The 25,022-nt window shown below is 37.4% G+C and overlaps 3 pseudogenes; all 3 read left to right on the top strand.

Moving 5' to 3' along the window:
• Positions 1–642: 642 nt before the first annotated feature.
• On the top strand, positions 643–4,617 carry LOC149037656 (uncharacterized; annotated as a pseudogene).
• Positions 4,618–7,921: 3,304 nt separating this feature from the next.
• On the top strand, positions 7,922–8,687 carry LOC149037655 (uncharacterized; annotated as a pseudogene).
• Positions 8,684–9,302, top strand: LOC149037654 (uncharacterized; annotated as a pseudogene).
• The last annotated feature ends 15,720 nt before the right edge of the window (positions 9,303–25,022 follow it).

Here is a 25,022-nt window from a genome sequence, read left to right as displayed (position 1 = left end):
ATGAAATTCGCAAGTCACCCAAGCGTCTGCAGCGAATGTGGCTGGCCCTACAAAAGTACAACCTTGAAGTGCAATGTAAGAAAGGTACACTCATGTACACTCTCTTGGCGCAACACCCCAAGTGAGGGATTCAGCACTTCACCAGTGCAAAGGCTGATGGGTCAACGCACGCACACCTTGCTACCAACTGCTGAAAAGTTACTCCAGCCAAACAGTAACCTGAAGACCACAGCAAGAAGCCTAGCCGCTAGAAAAATACTACAGTGCAAGCAGTACTACAGTACTTCATTCCCTTGAAGGTGGGAGAGGCAATCCGAATGAAGCTACCTGGGGAACAGAAATGGAGCTTCGGTTGCTGCTCATGTCTTCTTGACCGACGCTCATATGAAGTTCAGGTAGATGGTCGGTGCTTCCGCAGAAACCACCCCCAGCTGTGCTCCACCCTGAAGCCCTCATCAGTGCCAAGTAGCAACAATGAAGAGCCGCACCAGCCTGAGGATGAACCGTCGTGCCTCATGGCACCTCAGTCGCCACAAACAGAAACCTGAACTGGACATTGAAAAGTTTTGTTCTAGTTTTAACCTGTAGCTCTGTGATTTTTATCGTCATTGAAACTCCATCGCCTCAAGTACTGAAAATTACATGGTATGTGCAGTATGTAGCTGCACATATGTGGAATATGATGGATGCCTGCACTGTGAGCAGGACAGAGAATACGAGTGTTCTTTAATTGCTGATGGAGGACGTACTACTGATAATCCAGTTGGTCTTACTTTAGATGAATTAAGAAGTACACGAGTAGCATTGTTCTCAAATTGTGACTCAGTGGGAAGAGCAGCTGGGAATGAAGGCAACATGGCTGGAGGAGCAATGCACCGTGCTCAAGACCCTGCTTACCAGGTATCTCCTTCTGTCCTAATCTTTAGGGAACAGGTTTCTCCTCCTGTCTCAGGGTCGGGAGAACAGGCTTTGTTTATTATTAGTAAACTAGGCCAATTAGAACTAGGGGCTGGGGTTGGAGTCATTTGTAAACTTTATTCATTATTCTGGAGAGAATTTTCAATTGTTATGACTAAAGGGGAGAGGGGGAGAGTTCCCCTTATGTGACATGATCGTTTTGTGGAAGGGTGGGAGGCTGTGGAGAGAATTATTGTCAAGGGTTACGTTTTCATTTTCTATTTCCCCACTTTTTTTTTCAAAGGCGTGTTTATACATGCATACGTGCATACATACATACTTCTTTATTTAACAATGCAGGTTATGAAAATTGGCAAGACCAAAGTCCTGATATGGACCTGGCTAACTACAGTTAATTAAATATTGTCGCATAAAGTAAGGATAAAACTTTAGGTGAGCAAGATATAAATTTATGCTACTTATGTTTTGTGGAGGCGTGGTGGCCTCATGGTTAGCGTGCTCGACTCCGGATCGGGTGGTCCGGGTTCAAGCCCTAGCCAGGGTCATTGTGTTGCGTTCTTAGGCAAGACACTTTACTCTCACATTGCTTATCTTCATCCAGGTGTACAAATGGGTACCAGCAAATGTGCTGGGGGTAACCCTGCGATGGGGGAGTAGCAATACTCCTAGCTGCTTCATGCTAAGAAAACCGGAGTTAAGCACCGGTCCCATGGACCACATTGTAGACAATCTTTAATGCTCTCATATGAATAAGTTCATTATCCTCTCTAAGTTCCAAGGAATCAAAGCCCGAGACAACAATATTATACACAACACTAGGAATAATTGAGTTCAAATAGATTCCAAAATGGACTGAGGTAGGAATTTAATTCGTTTCAGAACAGCCAATTTATTGTTCAACAATTTACAAATATTCCTAATATGATCCTGCCAAGATAACTTATGGTAAATAAAGTTAGGCCAAGACATTTAGATGAAGACTTGAGCTAGATGGTCTTGGTGCCATGTGCTAAAGCTCGTAAGGGGACTATTGGGAATGTTGACTGGTTTGCCACCCCATAGTGCAGGCTTTCTAACATGTTCGGAGGTATGGCATGGAAAGGAAAGACATCGATCCTTACCCTTAACCAGTCAACAAGCAGTTGACTCTGTTTCAGACAAAGTCTGCGTCTGTAACTGAGCCTGCGAACGTCGTTGGTAACTTTTATATGGTCAGTTTTCAGTTCTAATCTACCGAGGAATTTGCCGAGGTGAAACCAAAGTCAAATGCTTATGTGGCAGGCTAAAAAAAATTGTTCAGTAGTATTTTTTCATGCGTTTCCTTGGATGGAATGCAAAATTAAATAGAATTTTAAAATAGAGGATTCGCTTGATAATAATATCTGAAGGCAAATAAATTAAAATGACAAAGTTCAACATTATTTCCCACCTCTCAAAATCAAAGCTTGCGTTAATTAAATGTTAGGGTTAAAGCTTGGAAGTGGATTCAACACTTGAAAAACTGGGGGTGAAAACAATTAGGATGATTAAACGCTTCTCACGGGAGATCATGGCTATTAAACCCGTTGTGAATGGTAGATATTCTTCCTTGGCTAAGTTCTTTCCTAACTTGTCATTTAATAATAGTTTTAACGTGAGCATTGCCAAGATTAAGCCATCCTTAACAAGTTTTGGGGAAGGGGGAGGGGGGGGGGTGCAAATATTTGCAGTAGTCTAAATTTTTCTCCATTACCGGTATGAGGTATTCTCCTTCATCACACACAGTATAAAATCACTCTTAGAATTGGAAACTTATCTAATCTCAGAACTGTCAATATTATATTATTGTTTTTTCTTAGAAACCTCTCGCCCTTTTGGTAGTGGCCACAAAAGAAAGGTCAATAGATCATCATTCAAGGATTATGACAGGCTGCTTACAAGAGAAGAAAGAAATTTTCTTAGTTACAAGAAAAGAGCATTTACAATACAAAGTAGGTACAAATCTAAAAAGTAATGCAAAGTCTCTCAAGTGCCATTTTGGCAGTTGACCTAAGGATCATGGTTACATAATTTTTATCTTGTGCTTTTATGAAACTGACTTGATTACTGGTAATTTCAAGAACCTCTCGCCACTTGGAACATCACAAAAAGATGAAAAACTAAGATAAAAACTAATGTTTTGAGTGGATTTTCTCTTCCAAATTGTTATAGTAACAGTTGATGGCCAACTTAACTTCTGATGACTTTGTGGTTCTCTTTCTAACAGAAAAAATATAAGAAGATCAAACAGCAGTTTTTTGATAAATAATCTCCTTTACCAGGAAAAAAATGATAAAGGAAGTAGAGAAAAGATGGCCACGCGGAAGTGCCTTACCAATTTACAGAAATAAGGCAGATGCTATCCAAATAGACAAATTTGTGGCAAAACTCGTCTCAACACTCGTCTTTTTCCTGAGTGTGGATGTGGTAAAGAAGCAGTCCTGGAAACAGTTTTAAAAAAAATCAGGGAGCAGAGGCGCCAGTAGTTGAAATCCTATTCCACCTACTTATACATATTAGTTGCAACGCGTGCAGAAAGCGTACAACCTTTATTTTGATGAAGATGTGGGAATTACAGAAGTTATTACCGCCAATAACTGACTTCCAGTTTTTTTCTTGATCTTGAGAACCAAAAACTATAATTAAAAGTTAAAGTAGCTTGTGATAAGATAAAGCAAGGTTAATTTTGTTATGTTTTGAATCCTTAATGCTGGATGGGTTTGTAAAAGATGGTTTCAGGATAACATTTTAGTTTTAAGTATGGGGGCCAGAAAATGTCCATGTAAAGTCATTGCAAACTCTAGGGGGGGGGGGGGTTTGAAGGAAAGTTTGATGTATGAACTGTAATTTCTGGTAGGGTTTGGAGATTCAAACCTAAAACCTTCCTTGAAAGAGGTATGGATATCTCCTAGAGCACCACGCTAATGACAATTTTTTGCTGCCAAGAATGCATTCTTTAAGGTCACAACGGATAAGGGAACTAGTCACAACGACTTGTCCTCACACGCCTTGTTGCAGCAACTTGTCCTTGTTGCAGTACACACTGAGTAACTTCTCCTCTGGTGTTTTCCAAACTCAAGAATCAGTGAAAAAAATTTAGTAGGTAAAAAATTAAGATAAAGAAGGATTTATTTGCCTGTGCTTGATTATAAAATGTATCATTAAATTGTCATTGATCTTCTTGTGAAAAAGGGGCGTATCCAACTCAATTAACATTTGAATGGTCTAGTGGCCTGGTTTGAGTATGTACTGTGTGCATATAGCTTTTCTCTTAACATTTTGCTTATTTTTATCCTAGACATGACTCAGACCACAGCAGATTTAATTGTAATGGTGGCTCTAGGAAAACCATCCTAAAAAGAAGTGAAGATGGATCAATTACGGAAGATGAAAAATATCTTCAATCTTAGCCTTTTACGAGGCAAGGACAAGATGACTCAGAGCGATTGCAAATTCACTCCGCAATGAGGAGGAAAATCAGGGATCAGTGACTCGTGGTGATGTTAAAGTAGTCAAGGAGATTATTATGGAAGAGTATGTAGTTAAGGACTCTTAATTGCTGAGTATGTGCTTAGTAACAACAAGCTTTGACTTAGATGTATGCAAGACTTTTTGATAACCTGATGTTTAAGTAGACTTGTCCTCTCCAGCCATTTGCGAGGCCCGTGGTCAGAGTTGACACACATAGCACATTAGTTGCCACTCATTTGCAAAACTTATTTCCTACCGTTTGGAAAGAGATCATCATTTGGTGGGAAATGGAACAGAGATAAGAAGCCTCCTCCCAAGAAGACCAAAAAAGATGTTGTGCATAAACATATGGTCCTTCTGCCTTCCCCTGATATCAGGTTGGTACCCACTCATTAAATGAAATGGCGGATGGAAATACATGCCTTCGCAGTTGACAATTCTCTGCAAGAGGAAGATTTCAGGGCTCAAATCAGAGAGTTGTTCGAAAGACAAATTTTAAATTCATGGAGTCCTACTAAGAACAAATAGTATCACCAAAGTTAGCCAACGGTGTGTATTTCACTGCTTCACATGTCCTCGTGTTTGCTGGACAGGGAAGCATTTATATTCAGCCAGAAATTGATATCTCTACTGCCCTTTACCATGACATTGACATTCCTCTCCAATGTCCAGATCCATAGAGTGAAGCCCCAAGCTCAAGTTCACTTCCTGGAGAAAAATGTAGCTCTAACACAACTGCTTCATACTTTTCAATTCAATTTTCAATTTTCCAATTGGTAAAGAAAATGTTAAGTGTCCTTTACATCCTATTATCCCCCCTCCAAAAAAAAATAGACTCACTAGTAAATACCTTGTGATAGCCAAAAAAATGTATTATTGTCCTTAATACCTGGACATCTAACAATAAACAACCAATGATAATGAATTAATACAAATTGTTGGGCTTTGACCAAAGTATACAGTATGATAAAGTAATTTTAGAAAAAGAAAGTCAGAAGTATTCATACTTCTTTCATTAAACAACCTCGATAGACACCTTAAATTTAAGGACCTGTAATCTGAATATGTGCAATTAGACATCGAACAATTGAAGGGGTATCCTACACTCGTAGACTTATTAAACCTACAAAGTAAAACCTTACGATTTCAACCCTTTGAGCCCAACAGTCTACACCTACTAATAATGGGCTGATATTTTGAAGAGAAAGTCAAAGCCGATCACTCATTGGACTTAAATTATACTGAAACACTCAATCACCGCGGAGCAAAGTCTTATCCTATATGTATGTGCAAATCTTAAGACCAAGGTATCAAATGAGAAGTTCCTGAAAATAGAAAAGAATATCTTTAAAGATGCAATTTAGTATCAAGTGGAACAGCTACAATGACTCTCATTGCCATTTGGAGTTTTGAGATCATAGTACAGATCAACCACAACACAAATTCTGTCAATCCTTGACACTGGCATGAATGCTCCGAAACATTCAACTTTGAATGACAGCAAACATACTTGAATGGGCACACCACAATAAAGCCTTGAGTGTGGGTGGACTTTATGTCAATGAACAGCAGGTACGGGAAGTCTTTATTTCCACCAATTGGGGATCAAATGGTCACAGTGTGCTGAAAGAAATACTGTATGATTCTTTTGTATAATAAAGAAGGAAACATGTTATTATAAATTCCAAATAAGTTTGTTCTTACGTGTTACACACCAAAAAAAGTTCATAGAAGATGATTACCTGAAGCCCTCACCACCATTACTTGGCTCTGCATTTTTTCATCCTATCGTGCCATTTTTTTCTAACTATGCAAGCTTCAATAGCCTTTATCGTATATCAACAAAAAGCTAATATTTTCAACTTTCTTAAAATGGTGGCCAAATATGGTCCAACCAATTCCCTACCGTATCGACTAAATCGCAATAGGGCAGAACCCAGAAGCCTTTGCAGACTTTTTCTGCGCCATTTCCAAAAAAGCTACCCACTCTTGTAATGAAAGTGATGAGAATGCTTAAAGTACCGAAGTGGCTGCATAATAAGTTATAATAAGTCTAGAAGGATCTTGTCGTAAAGATTACTTCCTAAATAGAGAACTGTTTGTTTTCCAGAGTTATTGCACCTCAAGGTTTACATAAATTTTGTTGGGAAGCATATCTGGTGTTGTATCGATGAATACTACCTGCATAATGAAAATGGTTTTGGAAGGGATCCACTTAGGCAGGCCTTTGTGCCATGGATGCAAAAACTTTTAACCAAATTTGTTTATCAATACTACAACCATATCCATCTCTTAAATCTGCAAAGGGCATATACATGATTGACAATCTATGGCACACAGCATCTAGTTCTCTTTGTTCACCCTTAAAAAGTTTTTTTCACTTAGCTATTTTAATTAACTAACCTTCATAGATAGCTTCCTAAATTGCATATGAAACAAATTTTTGTTTCCTTTTTCTGGCTGGTAGTTGTATTAAAGGTTTGAAATTGTTGGTCTCAGTTCCTAGCGACTCAGTGACCATTTTTGTTTAATTCATGATGTGTAATAATTCATACACTGTCATACATTACAAATTTAAAATACAAATTACTTAGATCACTGAGAAATAGTACAAATGAAGAGCCAGGAAATAAAATTAAGCAAACAATGGATAAAAGAACAGTACTTAAAGAAATAGTAACCATGATAATGATAATGATGATAAGGTAGATATTAAGGCAAATGTTCTGAGTGTTGCTCAGAGAATTTGAAGATTTAAAGTTACGATAAGTCCAGAAGGATTTTGTCATAAAGATTAGTTCCTGAATAGACAACTGTTTGTTTTCTAGAGTTATTACACACTTAAGTTTACATAAATTTTTTTGGGAAGCATTTCTGGTGATGTATCCATGAATACTACCTGCACATTGAAAATGATTTCGGAAGGGATCCACTTAAGCAGGCCTTTGTGCTGTAGATGCAAAACCTTTAAATCATTGTGTTGATACACGTTTACCGTAAGAATGTCTAGAATGTTGAGCAAATGGAGAGCGCTATCTGTTTGGTTATGAAATGTATCAATAACAGTGGGGCAAAACTCCCTCATGGTTGTTCTAAAAGGAGCAATCAATAATTGCTAAGAAGATACACATGTAAAATGCATCTTCTGCTCTTCTTTGTTCACCAGTGTTTCGTTGGCAGTGTGGCTGTCACTTGGGATTAAGATTGACAGAGTATTCTAAGGTTAATCACAATTATTCTCTTAAGGGAAATGGTACATAAGTTGGCACAACTCTTGCATCCCCAGCGCCTGGATAAGTCATGTAAAATACCATCTTTCTTTCGTTGTATTTTGAACCTCTCAATACCTGGCTAATTAATGGGTTGATAAAGGGTTCTGTTTGGTAGGAAGACAGTATTAAAAATAAAAATGGCAACTTTGCAAATCCTGAAAAGTTTCCTTCAAAAACTAACAGAACTTCTTATAAAGGTTTTTTTATAAGTAAATAGTGATTGAAATAAAATATTCTGAAGGATGGGATCTTTTGGCTGGGTTGAGTCAAGAGTACTGTATGTGGCAGTTGGGGCAGGTGGCGTGCCGTTTGGCACGGATGACACAGCCACTGGATATTTAGTTTGCTTTCTCAACCTGCTGAACAGAGTACAATGTTTTAATGATAATCATTTACTCCTTGGTGCCAACTGTGAAGAAGATCATCCACTCATGAAATCTTACTCAAATCACCTAAAGGGAGAAATGGGACAGATTGAAGGGAAGACATTGACCACTGAGAGGGGAGAGCAGGTTGTGTTCAAATTTGAACAGATACCATCTGACATAAAATGGATGTCATTCCACTCACGAGAACTAAACAATTGTCCAACCTACTTTTCACCTTTTGCCAATAATGTTAATCAAACAAACAAGGGAACCATTGGTGGTTTTATTGGTGGCCCTAAAGCAACATGGTAACCATGGCAGTACACTGAGAGACTGGCCATTGCAGAGAAAGTGGAAAAGTCGAAGAAAAGATTTAAAGATCCCATGGGCAAACAAAGAAGTCGTATTACCAAATTTATTGCTCAAAACAAGTTGAGACAAGAATTTGTTCCTCTGTTGGGGGGAAGTATGTTGACTTACTCAAGGCGGAGCCTCTACATAACACTTCTTTCGCTTCTCGCTGAACCACAAAAGAAAGACCTTGTGTAGTCTCCCACACTTGACGTTTCAGGCACCTCAAAACTGCAAGCAGAAGGGAACTGTCTGGAAGATCAGAGACTGTTGTTGCTTCCTTGAGGTGAGTCTGGTTTGCGTCCTGCATTACAACAGAGAGTGCAGCTGAAAACCAGTTCTGCCAAGCATTGGTTGTGTATTACATTCTCATATGGATTCACGTGGCTTGAATCAAAGTACTTTTGTTGGCATTTTGCCACTTTTATAAAGGAACTTCTGAAGATCAACTCTCTTTCAAAGGGGTCAGTTGTGAAACTTCACACTTTGGCATTTGTTGTAGTAAATTTAGAGATGCAGTTTCTATTTACTCAAGAGTTGAGGTGCGCATTGAGCAAGTGGAAAAGCTAAAGACCTCATGCCAACACACACCAGGAAGTTTAACATCTGATGCTTGGGCCTCAATTCAATGCAGGGTAGAGAGGCAAAGCATGTTAAGCTGGCTTAGTATGTGGAAAAAAAATGCAATGCCAAAAAGACCTTAAGGTGGTGGACAGTGTTCAGACACAAATTTGTCCACATGGTGTGCTTGAGAGAAAGGGACCCCAACAGCATTGCTTATTGCATCGAGAAGAGGAATATCAGCGATTCTTAAATTCCTAGGAGAGTTTGAGATTGTCACCACAGGTTTTGCTATTGTGGACTTTCGTGTAGGTTATTTCTTCCATTATGGTGCAGTATCTAAGCAAACTGTCACTCAATTTCCACCTACATAACATTAAACTTGATGACAAAATTATTTCTATACATACATGAATGATCCAAAAAGAGACTTGGTAGTTTATTTCAATATTCAACACTGCCCAAGTTTATATACAAAAAAACATCTTGAAAAATTTATATGTCAAGCCAAGTTTGTCCACACATGGTTAAAACCAATGGAACTAATTAAACATACACCTTTGCATCTGTTTGTTCAGTGCTGCGGGATGCCGTTCACATTCCAGTATCCTTAATGATATTTAATGATGAGAACTTCACCACCTAACTGTACGCCATCAGAGGAGGAAACTTCAGAGGATACCCTCCTTCACTGCGGTTTTGCCATACATATTGTGCGGCTTTTCTTTTTACTGCAGGAATTAGATGGACCAAATGTAAGTAGGGCAGGGAAGAAGCTTACCCTAGATCCAGTTGAATGGAAAAGATTTAACCAATTATACTCAATTTCTTTCTTTGATGTTGACACAACGGGAACTGCTGTGGATTGCTAAAAAAGCCATTGACAGTTATTTGTGTAACAGAAAGATGGCTGAACAGGCATGCACTAATTAGTATATGATAAAACTGCTGTTTGTTTTGTTTCAAAACTTTTATTGTTGACTTCTTATTGACTTTGATTTTCTACTGTCAAATAAGCAAGGTTATAATGTGAATAAAATATTTGGGTTGTTGCCAGACTTGAAATTTGTGAGTGTGTTATGAAAGACCTTCATATTATTGACAGGTGCTTGCAATATATGATAATGAACCATAGTCTATTGAAGCATTTTTGGTTTTCAGATGAATTTTCATCCTTGTCATGGCTAGTTCCTATAACTTGACATGCTCTGCATACAATCAAATCATCATAAGTGATGAGAAATGAAACTGTTTACGTTCCGATACATACACACTGATGAGAGCACTGAATCAGAGGTTAACTTAAGTGTTTCCTACTTTAAAAAGCTCACACCGCAAGAAATTGGTAACCTCAATCTCAAGCCATTTTTTTTTAAATTTCTAATGCTCATGTAACGTAGTAGTTACTAATTATTTTTCTTTAATTCTTATTCTTATTTTATCATATCCTTTGAACAACTTTTTCCTTACTGATTTATTTTTTAACACAGTCTAAAATGATTTCATGATCGATAAAGAATATACTTTTGATCAAACGCAACCTCATTTTACTTTTATAATTAACCTTTGTTTTGTCAGTGCTACACAACAAGTATAGAGTCAACAGATTTTCATTAACTTAGTTATAGCCTGAAGCAAAAGCAAGAAATGTTTACTTTTGTGATCTCCTCAGGTGAAACACTTGTGCAAAGCGAATAAGAAAAAGCAAAGGTAAAACTTTTAAGTTCCTCCCTATGTTAACAACCTTTAGGGAGAGCAGAAAATGTTTTTCCATGCACTCACAGACACTTAAGAAATTGGTTGTTGCTTATTGTGCAAATTTCATAGGATCCTCTACAAAGCCAAGAGCAAACTTAAGTAAAGTCCAATTTTGGAAACCAGTCAGAACAAACTGTCCACAGTCCAACAAAAACTGGACAGCAGCATAGAACAAAAACACATTGTTCTATGATGATGTACTACTGCACATTTTAAATAATCCCTTAAAGTTGAAAATACTTTGCTTGATTGGCAAGCATTACATCAGCTATGGATAGTGATGAGGATCTTCACAACTTTATAGGGGTAACTCTATTAATATACTAATACAATCATGCATTGTCATGGTCTCCATACAACAAAAAATGGGCAGGGAAAAGATATCTTCAAAATTACAATGCAGGGAAAATTTAACAAAAGAATTGTCATCAAGTGTTATGGTCCAGACTTTATAAAACAGTGGATTCCAACTTGAAAGCATTTTGTGCAAACAATGTGTACTTCTTTGACAGCTCCTATCGCAAAACAAAACTTCAAATTTCAATTACAGTTCTAAATCCAAATTCAATTAATTTACATGTGCCAAAGGATGCTTCTTAGGCACTGGATATACCACTCACGGGAGGTGGCAATTTTTCCAGCAGTTAGGCAGTCATGACACATAGAAACATAGCTTAAATGACCTCAAATCACTTGAAGTCAAATTTTCCAAGCTTCTTTTAGGGGAAATTTTACTGAAGGTTGATAAGAATGCTACGGATGTAAACCAATGAGGCAATTCAAGGATTCAGTTTCCTAACAAATTCAGTCAAACCAGCCAAAAGACCACATCCATCAGAGTATTTTATTTCAATTACTATTTACTTATAAAAGACCTTTACAGGGAGTTCTGTTAGTTTCTGAGGGAAACCTTTCAGGATTTGCAAATTGCAATTTTTCCTTTCAATAATGTCTTCCTACTTAACATAATCCTTTATCAACTCAGTTACTCCCCAGGTATTTAGAGGTTCACAATACAACAAAAGAAAGATGGTATTTTACATGACTTGTTCAGATGCTGGAGATACAAGAGTTGTGCCAACTCACTTACCATTTCCCTCAAGAGAATAATTTTGATTAACTATGGAATATACTCTTTCAATCTCAATCCCAAGTGACAACCACACTGCCAACTAAACACTGGTTAACAAAGAAGAGGAGAAGATGCATTTCACCCGTGCATTTCTTCTGCAATTATTGCCCTTACCAAAGCAAAAGTATGGGAATGGTTGTTGACCCAGAAGAAATGTAACATTTCAGTGTTGACTGAAAAGAAAAGTTTACCAATTTCATTATGTTGACCAAAACGAAAATATCTGTTTAATAGTGTTGACCAAAATGAAGAATAACAGTTTCATAGCTAGTCTTGGCCGAAAATAACAGTGACCGTATTATAGTGTCGATCGAAAAGAAGAGTAACAGTTGGACAGTGTTGGCCAGTTAAGTCGTATTGCCTGAAAAGAAAGAAAATTTAGTTTTGCCAGAAAAGATAGTGTCAAGCAAGAGGAAAATAACTTTTTCATAGTGTTGACCAAGAAGAAATATAAGATTCTTAGTTTGTTATTTATGATTATTTTGCAAGGCAATTTAGATGCAATTAAAGATGTGGTTTTAATGGGTAAATATGTTTTTGTCACCTTTACTTGCCTTCAACATTTCGTACCCTCGCAGTCCCATCAATAATTTCTGAATCATATGGTAAAGATATGGGGCTGAAGTCAAAGGACCCCATAGTGTTCCCATATAAGATGTCAGCTTTGCTGAATGCTATGGGAATGATATGGAACTTTACTTTACAAAATCCCATAGCAATCCCATAGAGGATGGTCCAGGGTCATTATAGGAATGGTATGGGATTGTTGCATACCATTCCCCTAATGGATACTATGGGGAATATATGGAACTTTACGAAATACGTAGGAATCCCATAGAGAATGTTCAGCCATCATATGGTATCACTATGGGACCGACCCATACCATTCCCATACGAGATCCTATGGGGAATGTATGGAACTTTACGAAATACGTAGAAATCCCATAGTAAAAGGCAATACAATGCAATTGGTTGGCACTAGTCACTATTTATGGGTGTGATATGGGAGCTAACATCCCATATAAAAGCCATGCAATGCCCATACATTAGCCATATGTTGTCCCATACCATTCCCATATTTGGACTATATATGTCCCATATCAACAGCTTTGATAAGGCTGATCAATCACTAGAGAACAAACATGAGGATGTTTAGCCACTGTGATTGGTACATTGCATAAACAAACAGATAGCACCCTCCATCTGCTCAACATTCTAGACATTCTGACAGTAAATCATGTGTATCGACACAATGCTTTAAAGTTTTTGCATCTATGGCACATAGGCCTGCCTAAGTGGATCCATTCCAAAATCATTTTCAATATGCAAGCAGTATTCATGGATACAACACCAGATATACTCCCAACAAATTTATGTAAACCTTGAGTGTGCAATAACTCTGGAAAACAAAAAATTGCTAAAATGAAAGCTGACCTTGACGGAAGAATAGAGAATCTCGATAAGGGAACTTGGAGGTCATCACCAAATGTCTAACTCTGAAACCAGAAGTGCCAGCACCCACACAAGCAGAAATGGAAAAGTTTTAATGAAAACAAAGCCTGTTTTTCTGAGCATGGTGCCCCATTATGCTGACCAATACTGTTGCCCAGTCGCAAAATCCCAATTCAAACTTGGCTGTTATTTAGCCCTCTGGCTCTTCATTTAAACTATTTCTCATTGTTCTAAGTATTTTGTATTTTAAATTTGTAATGTACATCAGTGTATAAAGTATTACACATTATGCATAAAATATGGTCACTTAGTCACCAGGAACTGAGACTAATAATTTTAAACCTTAAATACAACTACCAGCCAGAAAAAGGAAGCATAAATTTGCTTCATATGCAATTTAGGCAGCTATCTATGAAAGTTAGTAAATTAAAATAACTAAGCGAAAAAACTTTGTAAGAGTGAACAAAGAGAACTAGATGCTGTGTGCCATACATTGTCAGTCAAGCATATGCCCCTTGGAGATTTAATAGAAGGATCCGGTTGTAGTAATGATAAACAAATTTAATGAAAATTAGACACCAATGCCTAGAGAAAACACTATCAGGGCTATGTAAATAGATTTTAAATTGATACTTCGAACTATTTTTTATTCTAACAAAGAATTCTTTTTATTGGTCTTGATATCTTTATATTTACATGTCTGCAATGAAGATAAAGTCATACCAAGGGGTTAGACTTGCCTTTGTATAGATATTCCAGACTGTATTTTGATTTTTTCTTATTATCAATTTCTTACTTTCTTATTTGTAATGGGTAATGATATCATCGCACATGGATGACCTACATAACTAGCACTTTGTGCAAAAATTTGCCACTCCCACACTGACAAATACTAAGAAGGTCAACACATCTCCCCAGCCCTGCAGGGACTAGGTTTGTCCTATTTTAGGAAACAGCTGTTAGTATGCAATGCCATACAGTTGCACAATGCTATGAACAGCCTTGAGCCCTGATATTACAAACATTTTGCTTCCAAATTCACACATTTTTTTTAAGGAGGCATACTTTGCCTTAAATATTTAGGTTACCTCTAAAATGGGTTATAAAGCCCAGTTGCTAGTGTATAATCTCTCTCTCTCTTTTTTTTAACCACAGTAAAATAACCAACTTTGTTTTAATGCAAAGAGCATTTTTTCTTTTTTTGCCATCTTTTTATCCCCTGGATTTCTGTTATTCCCATAAATTCCAGAGTACACATACCACAAGGAATATATATATATATATATATATATATATATATATATGTATGTATAATGTACAAAATAGACATATCCACACCTAGTATTAAAATCTGCAAAACAGGCTTTGTGGTAAATTTTGATGCTCAGTTCAATTGTTACACAGTAGACAAGTTCATTACTTTATTGAGTGATGATAATTCAGGTTGGCTGATGATAAGTAATTTTTCTTTGAAGCAGAGGTTGCATCTTTTGCTTGCGCTGTTGTAGGGTGATCTTGATGAAAGGATGCGCTATGAAATAAAGTGGTCAATGTTCTTTTCTTTATGGGTCCAGATATGTTTGCTGAGTTTGGTAGAGTTTCTGTGTTTTGTGTGTTGGAATGATGCGGTGTGGTTTCTGTATCTAGTCTTGAAGTTGTTTTCTGCAAGTCTGATGTATGTCTCAGTGGTGCTGTTGTCCTTACGTGTGATGATGGCTTGGTAAATTAGTGATGACTGGAGGCAGTCTCCATTAAGTGGGCATGTGATTTTCTTTTGGCAGCTACAATTTTTGGTGTCTTTTTGTGTTGGTGTTATCTGTGGTGTCATTGATGTGTTTGGATTAATTTAAAATGCGTTTTTTGTGGTTGTTGATGATCTGTTTAGTGTTATTCATGCAGCTGTAACTGATTTTGATCGTGTTGCAATTAAAGATTCTTCTAAGTTTGTGGTCTTTCAGGAAATGCTTGTCCACTAGGGCAAAGAATCGGTGTCCAATATTGGTGCTGACATTTTTGCTGACTGGGGGGTTGTACCACTGTATGTTGTTCCATTGTTGGCTTTTTTGTTTGTTAGTTGTGGGTGGTTCATAGCGTAGAGTGCACTGGTATCTGCATTCCTTGAGTGCTTATTGATATGGAGCCGCCCCTCCATATCAAAAAGCATTCCTCAAGTGCTTTCTGATATGGAGGGGCGGCTCCATATCAAAAAGCACTCAACAAATGCGGATACCAGTCCACTCTACATGATGAAACACCCACAACTAACAAATGAAAAGACAGTCAACAGAACAACATATGCTGATACAACCCCCCCATTAAGCAAAAATGTAAGCACCAATATCAGACACAGATTCCTTGCCATAGTAGACAAGCACTTCCCAAAAGACCACAAAATTAAAAAAATCTTTAATCGTAACACAATCAAAATCTGCTACAGCTGCATGAATAACACTAAACAGATCATCGACAACCACAACAAACACATTTTAAATTCATCCAAACACAACGATGACACCACAGATATTACCAACACAAAAGACACCAAAAATTGCCGCTGTCAACAGAAGAACACATGCCCACTTAACAGAAACTGCCACCAGTCACCACTAATCTACCAAGCCACCATCACACATAAGGACAACAGCACCACTGAAACGTACATCAGACTTACAGAAAACGACTTCAAGACTAGATACAGAAACCACACCACATCATTCCAACACACAAAACACAGAAACTCTACCAAACTCAGCAAACATATCTGGACCCCTAAAGGAAATAACATTGCATGACCACTTTATTTTATGGCACATCCTTTCATCAAGATCAACCTACAACAATGCAAGCAAAAGATGCAACCTCTACCTCAAAGAAAAATTACTTATCATCCACCAACTTCAATTATCATCACTCAATAAATGTAATGAACATGTGTCGTCATGCCACCACAGACACAAAGCATTACTGCATAACAATTGAACAAAGCATTGAAATTTTTTGCCACACCGTTATGCAAGTTTGTAACTTAGATAAATGATGGTTATGAATATTCTTCACAATAAAATCCTCTGATGAGTGAGTAATCACAAAACAGGCTTGTAAGGATGAAAGTATAGTCTCTGTTTTTCCCTATCTCATACATATCGCACTCTACTTCTACATATCAAGCACTGTACAACAGAAAAATCAAAACACAGACTTCCTATATGTATATCTATGTATAATTTTAAGTGAGGCACATGTATTGATAGGGAGCTCATGAGATACATTTCTAGCAAGCTACAATCAACCTGACAACTAACTTGCCAAGACTTTTCTCTTGTGGTAGCGATTGTCCGCTGAGATGACCAGTAAAAAGTCCCAAACCATTCTAGAAAGAAAAGAAAGGCAAACTAGAGAAACATCCCCTGTGAGTACAGTTGTTGATGCAGACTCCTTAATTAATGATGTGCCTTCAACACCCCACTCCACTAACAAGGAATTGTTAGTGGTCTCTGAGGATAATTTTGACTCCTACGGAAATTGCACTTTTTCAGTCATTGTTCCCTCACTCTGGAACAATTTACCAGACCAAATAAGAACTGTAGCATGCCTATTAGTTCTCTTAAGAGTAAAGTTAAGACATTTTCATTTATTCATTCCTTTTATCTTTCAAACACCTCAGATTTGTTCCTAAATTAACAAATATTAAACTTGTAATGTAATTTACATATGTATTATCAACTTTGATAGGTGCTTTTGGTCAATTAATACAAATAATAATTATCATTACTATTATTATCAATATTACTATTGTTATGCAACACCTGATACATCAATAAGGTCATCTTTCTTTGAATCTGACATTGATCAACTAATCAGTGAGTCTAGATCCAACCTGGCTTTATCAGATTATTGATCAGAAAGCTCAGATAAAGAAAGGGATTTTAAAGGACAAGGATATGAGCTCGTAACCAGTTTTCCTAACTGTCTCTACTATTTAACATGTGGTAAACTTCAATTGTTCTGAACAGTTCTCTGAAAAATGTTTCAACTTTGTTGCGCAGTTTCTGTTTGACTGTGTGTATAGGACAGTAAGTACATAGTTGTTGATTTATTGTTTAGCAATGTTTGCTCTACTCTAAATTACTTTTAGTAATTCAATCATTTATTTTTTGCTTTCTGTTTGTTCTGTATATTTAATACCCTGTGATTTCTTGAAGCAAGTGTTTTTCACATGAAAACGCCAGTTGGAGGGCGTGGCCACCTCAGACAAACAAATAAAGAGGATTCAGAGATACCATGGTCTGGCCATTACACATAATGTTCTGTCAACCTCAAATCCATCAGATAGTGAGATAAAGATAGCTGTTTACACCATGAAAAAGAATTTGATATCCATCTTACACCACTCTATCCAAGCTGAAGATTAAGCAAAGCAACTCAGATTTTCTTCCCCTGACAAGAACTCCTGGTTTGCCTGGCAACAAGAACATTGACCGATAAAGGGATGACTGCTTGGCCCCAGGTTTTTATGGAATTGTTGCACTCCACCCACATAATGTCAAGTTACACAGAACTGAAATGAGTGCATCAATTCTCTGGTTTGGGTTCAGTGCCCAAAGCATAAATGTTATGATGTGAAAGTAATTCCCTGTGCTGTGGTTTCTGCAGTGTTACAATTTTGTCATGGAACTGTTAGCTGCCAAAGAAATCATCAAAGACCACCATATTTTCACTAAAACAGTTCAATTTTCACTGGTTTGTACACTTGTAGATTTTTAAAGCACATTGTAATTCTAAATAAGTTTATTTGTAATTTAGTCTATACTTTCCTATAGTAACGATTATAATTAGCTTTTATCATCATTAATTGCAAATTTACTCAGAATAGACTTCTAGGAGAGGAAATAAACTACTGCATGGTTACTCTGGGAGACTGGAAAGACACAAAGGCAAAGAAGGTTCAAGTTAACCAACAAGAAAAGCATTTCTAATTCAGGCCAAACATGCAGATGAGAAATTAATGCACCCACCCAATCTCCCTACTTGGAGACTTGAGGCTATTAAGGAGCAAATGGTAGACCATGAAGACATTTAGTTAATTCCATTAACTCATCTGAAAAAGGCAATCCCTTCCGCCACACTTACAAATTCGTACATATCTTTGCCTAGTGATCCTTTTTAATCTCTACATTCTCCTTTGGGAGAGCCTTAATGTGTCTGCTTTAAATGCCAAGGTTGCTACCACTCAAGCACCTTCACCTTCCAAAGACTGCTCACAAGAATTGACAGATACAAAATTAATGTTCTTTTATGCCATTTGTGTATGGAAAAGACAATTCCTAGTTTTAACTACTCATAAATGATTTTCATTGAGTAAATATCAGTTTTACATAAACTAAGTCTTATTAATGCAAATTTTATCATGTATAGTAGTTTTTAAGGACCATGCATAATGTTAAATTTTTTCCAAAATTACTCTAAATTTTCTGCAATTCAGCTTAGTAGCTGCAATGTGATATTGTGTGCATATTTTGTGCCTGATAAATCCATTAAATTTATCAAATATTTATTCAGCTAAGAATAACGCCAAAGTTAATTCAACAACAAAGATAAGCCCACACTTTTGCCCCCTCAGACCACAAATAGCTTTATACCCTACATGATCACAGGGATGCTATCAGCGTGACACACATGCCCCAGCCTTGAAATGAATAATTGAATAATTCCACCCCAATTTTCAAGATCAAAGTGCCAAATTCAAGATGGCATTAAGTAGCTGTGGTTCTGGCCACAACAGAAAATGCTGAAAGGCTGGGCAAAAATAAAGCTTGTTTAAGTCTTTCAAAAGGGCAAAGAAAGAGAGGGAAAATGCCATAAATTTATCTTGAAGATAAAAATTCCAGACAGGTTCAAGTAAAATTTGAGGCAGGCTATCCAGGGATATCATGACTCTATGTTTGCAAAGATGAGTAGCACAGTCACATAGCCATTTGCTGTAACATAGTTCAAAAATAACTATTTTTTTATTTTTTCACTTTTTATCACTTTTTGACTTTAATTTTGATCAAAATGTACATTGTAATCAATATCTGTAAATATTTTTATTATTTTGCATTAATAACACTAATTTTGGTATTACCCACAATCCCTTGTGGGCGTTGCACATTTTTGGTTTTTCATAAAATCTTAAGAAAATCAATGTAAAAATGGAAAAAAAGAGGTTTTGTAATCATTAGTTCACATTGAAGCAATGATTTCCTCATTTTCTTTTAAAGGGAGTTTGTAAATAGACTTTCGTCCTCTCTTTCTGACTGGTAGGTCACCGCAAATGTGACGGACAGTAGCAGCATGTACAAACGCTTTCCGTTTTTCGTCAATTGTGAAGGTCATGTCATGAATGTTCTCCCTTATTGTAAAAGTGCCCCTTAAGAACTCTGTCTCCTCTGTAATAATGACACTGATAGTCATCTGTGACATTACTGTCAAGTTCTTCAACTCCATCAGAAGTGACCTGAAGGAGATAGAAGTCGTAGACAGGATCATCTTCAGCGGCTATCGCAACTGTACTTCCCTTGCTGGGCAGGTCAGCTATGTAGGAAGCAGTATCATGGTCTAAAATTGGTGCTTCAGTTGCCTGTCGAGTGGTTGCCACATCACCCTCTCTGGTTAGCTCCACCAGCTTCCATTCATCAAGCCATGCCTTGTTAGTGCAATTCTCCTCATCATTCACAATGCAACTGATGCAGTAACATGAGCAAATCATACTGCCTGTTGCTTTTGTCATAAACTACTAACGGCTTTTGACAATGCTTTGGACAATTTCCGCCTTCTTTCGGGGTGTGAAAGGGAGTGTCTTCTTGACTTTATCTACAGCACGTTCTTTCGACGTCCGGTTTGCGAAACCTGGAGAATCCACGCTATTATTAAATTCTTGTGCTTCTGTTGGCTTCTTTTCACGGTATTTTCTAACTCTTTCTCTTGTTTGCTGCCTTGTCTTTTCTCTTTTTTCTTGTGCTGCGATACGGGATGCTTTTCTGTGCTCCGTTGCTTTTTGTTGGCGTTTGTTTTTTTCGGCAATGCTTCGTGTGTGCGGCCGAATTGATTTCTCGGTTTGCAATTTCTTTCGCCGTTCTTTAACTTGAGCAATCTTTTTTGCCTTGTTTTGTTGATAATAGGCCTTGTCCCTTTCTCTTTTTGCCGCTGCTTTTCTTTCTTGCGCCGCCTTCTTTCGCGAAATACCTGAATTTAGATTGGACTCTTTTGTTTCCATCTGCTGCGGTTGAATTCCCTCAGTGTTGAAAATCGCGTAAAACATTTCACTGTTATGCAATAATCTGCCCCTGCAAACTCTGTATGGACTCCCATGTTATTGTCTGTGTAAACAAACCATGTGCTTTCAAAGAGAAGCTGCCAAGGAGCGGATTTCGTGAAAGTTTTGGTGGTGTTTTTCGCCATATTCCTTCGTCACTTTCCTTCGTTACGGTTCATGAACACGGAAACAATGGCAAAAATTGTTTCTGCGTCGATCAAACGTAAATTTCTAGCGTTAGATCTAACGAAATGGGTTGAAACGTTCTGTAAATTTAGCTTAATACAAGCCCATTCCAGGAGAGGTGAGCTTGTTTACTCAACTTAACAAGAATCGCGTCTGACAACGGATCTACTGGTGGATATGTGATGGAATTAAGCTCAATATGGCCGTTACGAAATGTTTCTGCGCGTTTTATTTTGATCTGGAAAACATTCTACTTGACGATTCAACTTCAGCGTTGGTTTGTAAATATTATGATGTATGCCCATTACATTTTTGTTATTAGTTTGTTGCTTACACAGTCGAAATTATCATTATTGCTAGTTTTGCACACTATGGTTGTTTTAATAGTTGCGAGCGTTACATTGTTCAGTGATAAAAACAGACGTTTATAACTTGCGTTAGAATAAACCATTCCTGTTGCAAATCATACTGCCTATTGCTTTTGTCATAAACTACTAACGGCCAAAAAATAGTGGCCCCATGTGCGTTCTATATTGAGATATTTCATTTTTTTCTTCCGTCTGATACATTTCATGTTACGCGTTACACCCAGAAATTCACGCATTTTCAGGAAATATTTATTTTTTACAATTTTCACTTTGTCGCAAACCTTGTTTTCTTTACACCAAAATGAAGTAGGATAACTAAGCTTATATTGTGGAAAGTGTGAGATTTAGAGGTTAAACCTTCCCGAAGATATTCGTTAGCAAAGGCACTTAAGTCCAAAATGGCGGCGTGACTGTGCTACTCATCAAAGCATTTGTTATCTTTGGAATATTGCATGTTGTGACCTTGAAAGATCATTCACTCAAGAGTTTGTCTTTCCAGCTTGAGGTGTATGTAATCTTCATTACAAACTCCATTTCCTTTGTTGCTGATTTCTAATACCACAGTCTTTAAAGCACTGATTTACCTGTGACAATGAAAGTTTCAGCAATAGAAGAGGCAGTTTCATCTATAAGATGTCATTTGAAGCACATACTTGAGCACTCATTTTTAATTCTTGTTTACCCATTTCAAACCATGTGACCACATGGCTAAAAAGGTTTATTTACTTAGAAAACTCAGAACTCAATGTCTAATCGTTAAACAGGCTATCAAACAACTTCTTTGAAAATCAGTCAACTTTACCACACTGATGCAACCATTGACATCCATTCAGCATACCTTCAACCATGCAATTTCATCTTGTTGCAACTTCATCTAATTCACCAAATTAGGAAATTCCTTAGTCCTGAGTCCAGGAAGACTCTTGTTCCTGTATTTGTGACTTCACATTTGGACTACTGTAACTCTCTTCTCTTTGGCATCCCCAAGTACCCGACAGATCGCCTTCAGAAGGTGGTTAACAACATTGATCGATTAATCTTTAGGATTCCAAAGTTTGATCACATTTCATCCAACTTATCTCATCTTCACTGAGAAGAATATCTGCAGCCACATTCCATTTCTGGTCATCACCTACGTTCCTGTGACCAGGGCCTTTTTAAGATCCCAAAAACTAATTTTAAGACCTTTGGTGATCACACCTTTGCCCACTCTGGGCCACTTCTGTGGAACAAACTGCTGCTTGAAATTCAAAACAGTCAGAGTGTAGCCATTTTTAAGTCCAAGCTTAAGACACAACTGTTCAAGCTGGCCTAAAATTTGTAAGGTGCTTTAGAATATTTTTAAAATTTTAGTGCTCTAGAAATGTAAATTATCATTACTATTATTATTGTCCAAGACACACGAAAGTAGTGTGGACCTATTTGTGTTGTAGAAGGCAAGATCAGGGAACATGACTTTCTACTCATGAAGAGGCAATTGATTTGACTATTTTAAAAAAACTTTAAAACTTGTTTAGTTGGTGACGAAAAAAGAAGGTACAGTGTATGGCCTTACACAAATACAGAGAGCATCACTGCCGTGTGAGAGCAAATCCACTTGTATCTCCACTATTAAATTGCAACACAATCCTTGCCCATTTTTCAGAATGTTGTATTCTTTCACAAAAGCGAGCTCTATAACTTCCCACTCCTTGACCTAAAAAATGAAACACTTGTATTCCCTATAGAAACACTTGACACCTCCACTTCAAATTAACCATCCGGGAGGGTAAGATTTGACCTTTACTCCCTGGGCATGCTCGGACAACAGTCAATTGCACATAAGTTGTACCGGGCGGGAGGGGGGCATGTTGAAACAACACATAAGCTCTTGTGTTTTATCATAAGAATTAGAATGTTTTTACAAATAAATTTAAGACATTAAATATAAGATGACTCACCTCGTTTGGCTCACCAAGTGTCCGTATGTTCCCCAGGCTTCACCTTCGGCCACAAACACTGTAAACTGAAGGAACTCACTCAATATCCTTTTTTCTTTGAGGTCTTTGTCCTCATGAGGTTTTCCCCGCTTCATTATGACCCTCCCATCATCAGCTAAAACCCTAACAGCATCAAATCTCTACTTGAAAATGCTTCCCAAGTCAAGAGTCAACCGACGCAATACAAGATTTCCAGGATCAGAGGAATATGCGCAGTGATTTCAGTAAACATTCTACGTGAAAAACCCTCCGGCACTTTGGAGAGATGCTTTTTTTTTCCACCAGAAGTAGCCCATTCTCCGAGTTAGAAACTTCAACTTTTCTTTTATAAAAAAATCAAGAGACTTAACAACGAGATTCTACCTACATTACGATTGTTACGATGCTAACCTCATCACCACAAAACACCTGTTCAACCCGACACGTTGTAGATTTCGTCCAAGGGGCCATGCCGGTATGCAAAATTACCTCTCAGACCTCTCGCATCATTGAAACCTTATAATTTTGAGGGTTTTGGGCTTGATTGGGACTCGAAAGACTAAGCGTAACTCTGTTTTGTTGGAGATTTATATGCCCCCACTTTTAACCTGCTAAAAGGTATAGACAATAGCTGTATTTAAAATTAGAAATTATTCACCTTAGTGCCTAGTGCCTAGCGAGTTCTCCTGAATAGACCATTTTTTTGGCATTATTTTATGTTATTTTATTTTTCTTAGCAATAGAAATGGACCTCGCAAGAGATTCATATGTTTTTAATAGTGCTTAATGAGATATTACTAAATCATGTATTTACATATTTTTTAATTATGAGCAGGTTACATTTACTTTTCTATTTTTTTTTATTGTAAAGTGCCATTGGGCTAAATGGAAATAACACTACATAAATTTTGTTTTTGTTTTTATTATTATTATCATAATGAGTTCAGTCATAAATGATGCTGATTAGAGGGCTTGTTCCCACACCGAACATTCCTTTCGGCTGACATTTCGCAAGCAAAGAATGGTGAGTTCCTCATTGTTGTTTATTTCACGCGCTTGAGATATACTCATACTCTTTGTCTTTCCACATGACTACATTTGCGTTTTTCTTATCGTATGAAAATCCTATCAACTGTAGTTTCCATCGTATTGTAATAATAGAAATACATCATTTGTAAAAAAGTTCAAGCCCTTTCCTGCGCTGACCGATAATGCTATCCAACAGTTCAAAATCTCCAAACCTTACAAAAACTCCTTATGAGCAAGTAGCATTTAGGACAGCAACAACCACTGCTAAGAGAAATCCTCAAAGAACCGATAATATCCTACAGAAAGAAGTGTTCACTCAGACCATAGTTAGTAGAGGAGACTCTACTAACTATGCTCAGACATACTCGTGAGAGAAGAACTGTTACGAGGGAGAAAAAACCAAATATACCATGCAGTTTCGTATAAACATTTGTCGCTAATACAGAGAAAACTGGACGTACTACTGAATCATTTAGGCAAGTCAACCTCAATTTACACGGGAGCATTAATTAAGCCCGTTTCTAAAGCAAAGAAATACTTTTTATGAGCTCGCCTATGCCCGTCCCAACCCCTATCCCGCCTTCGAATCGGAGTATGTCTCGGTCTCGCCTTCCTATCTTCAACCCGTATCTCGCCGTTAAAGAATCTCTTATCCCACATCCCGCCTCGATTTTAAGCCTCATCCTGCATCCTGCCAAACCTATGTCGTACCCTCTCTACCGCTTTCATTCAGTATACGGGATTCACTTTTGGATTTAGTAGACTGTCAAAGCACGCAGGAAATCTGCGGAGAGCACGTTAAAGTTGTTAAATATGTTTTGATTACCTTTATAACTAAGATGCAGTCCTCCCTTGTTTAGGCCATTCTCTGTGATCTTTAGATGCT

This window comes from Pocillopora damicornis, chromosome 11 (genome assembly GCF_964200805.1).
Source record: "Pocillopora damicornis chromosome 11, jaPocDami1.2, whole genome shotgun sequence".
In the NCBI taxonomy this organism is placed as follows: Eukaryota; Metazoa; Cnidaria; class Anthozoa; order Scleractinia; family Pocilloporidae; genus Pocillopora; species Pocillopora damicornis.
This window is presented reverse-complemented; position numbering and strand designations above follow the sequence as displayed.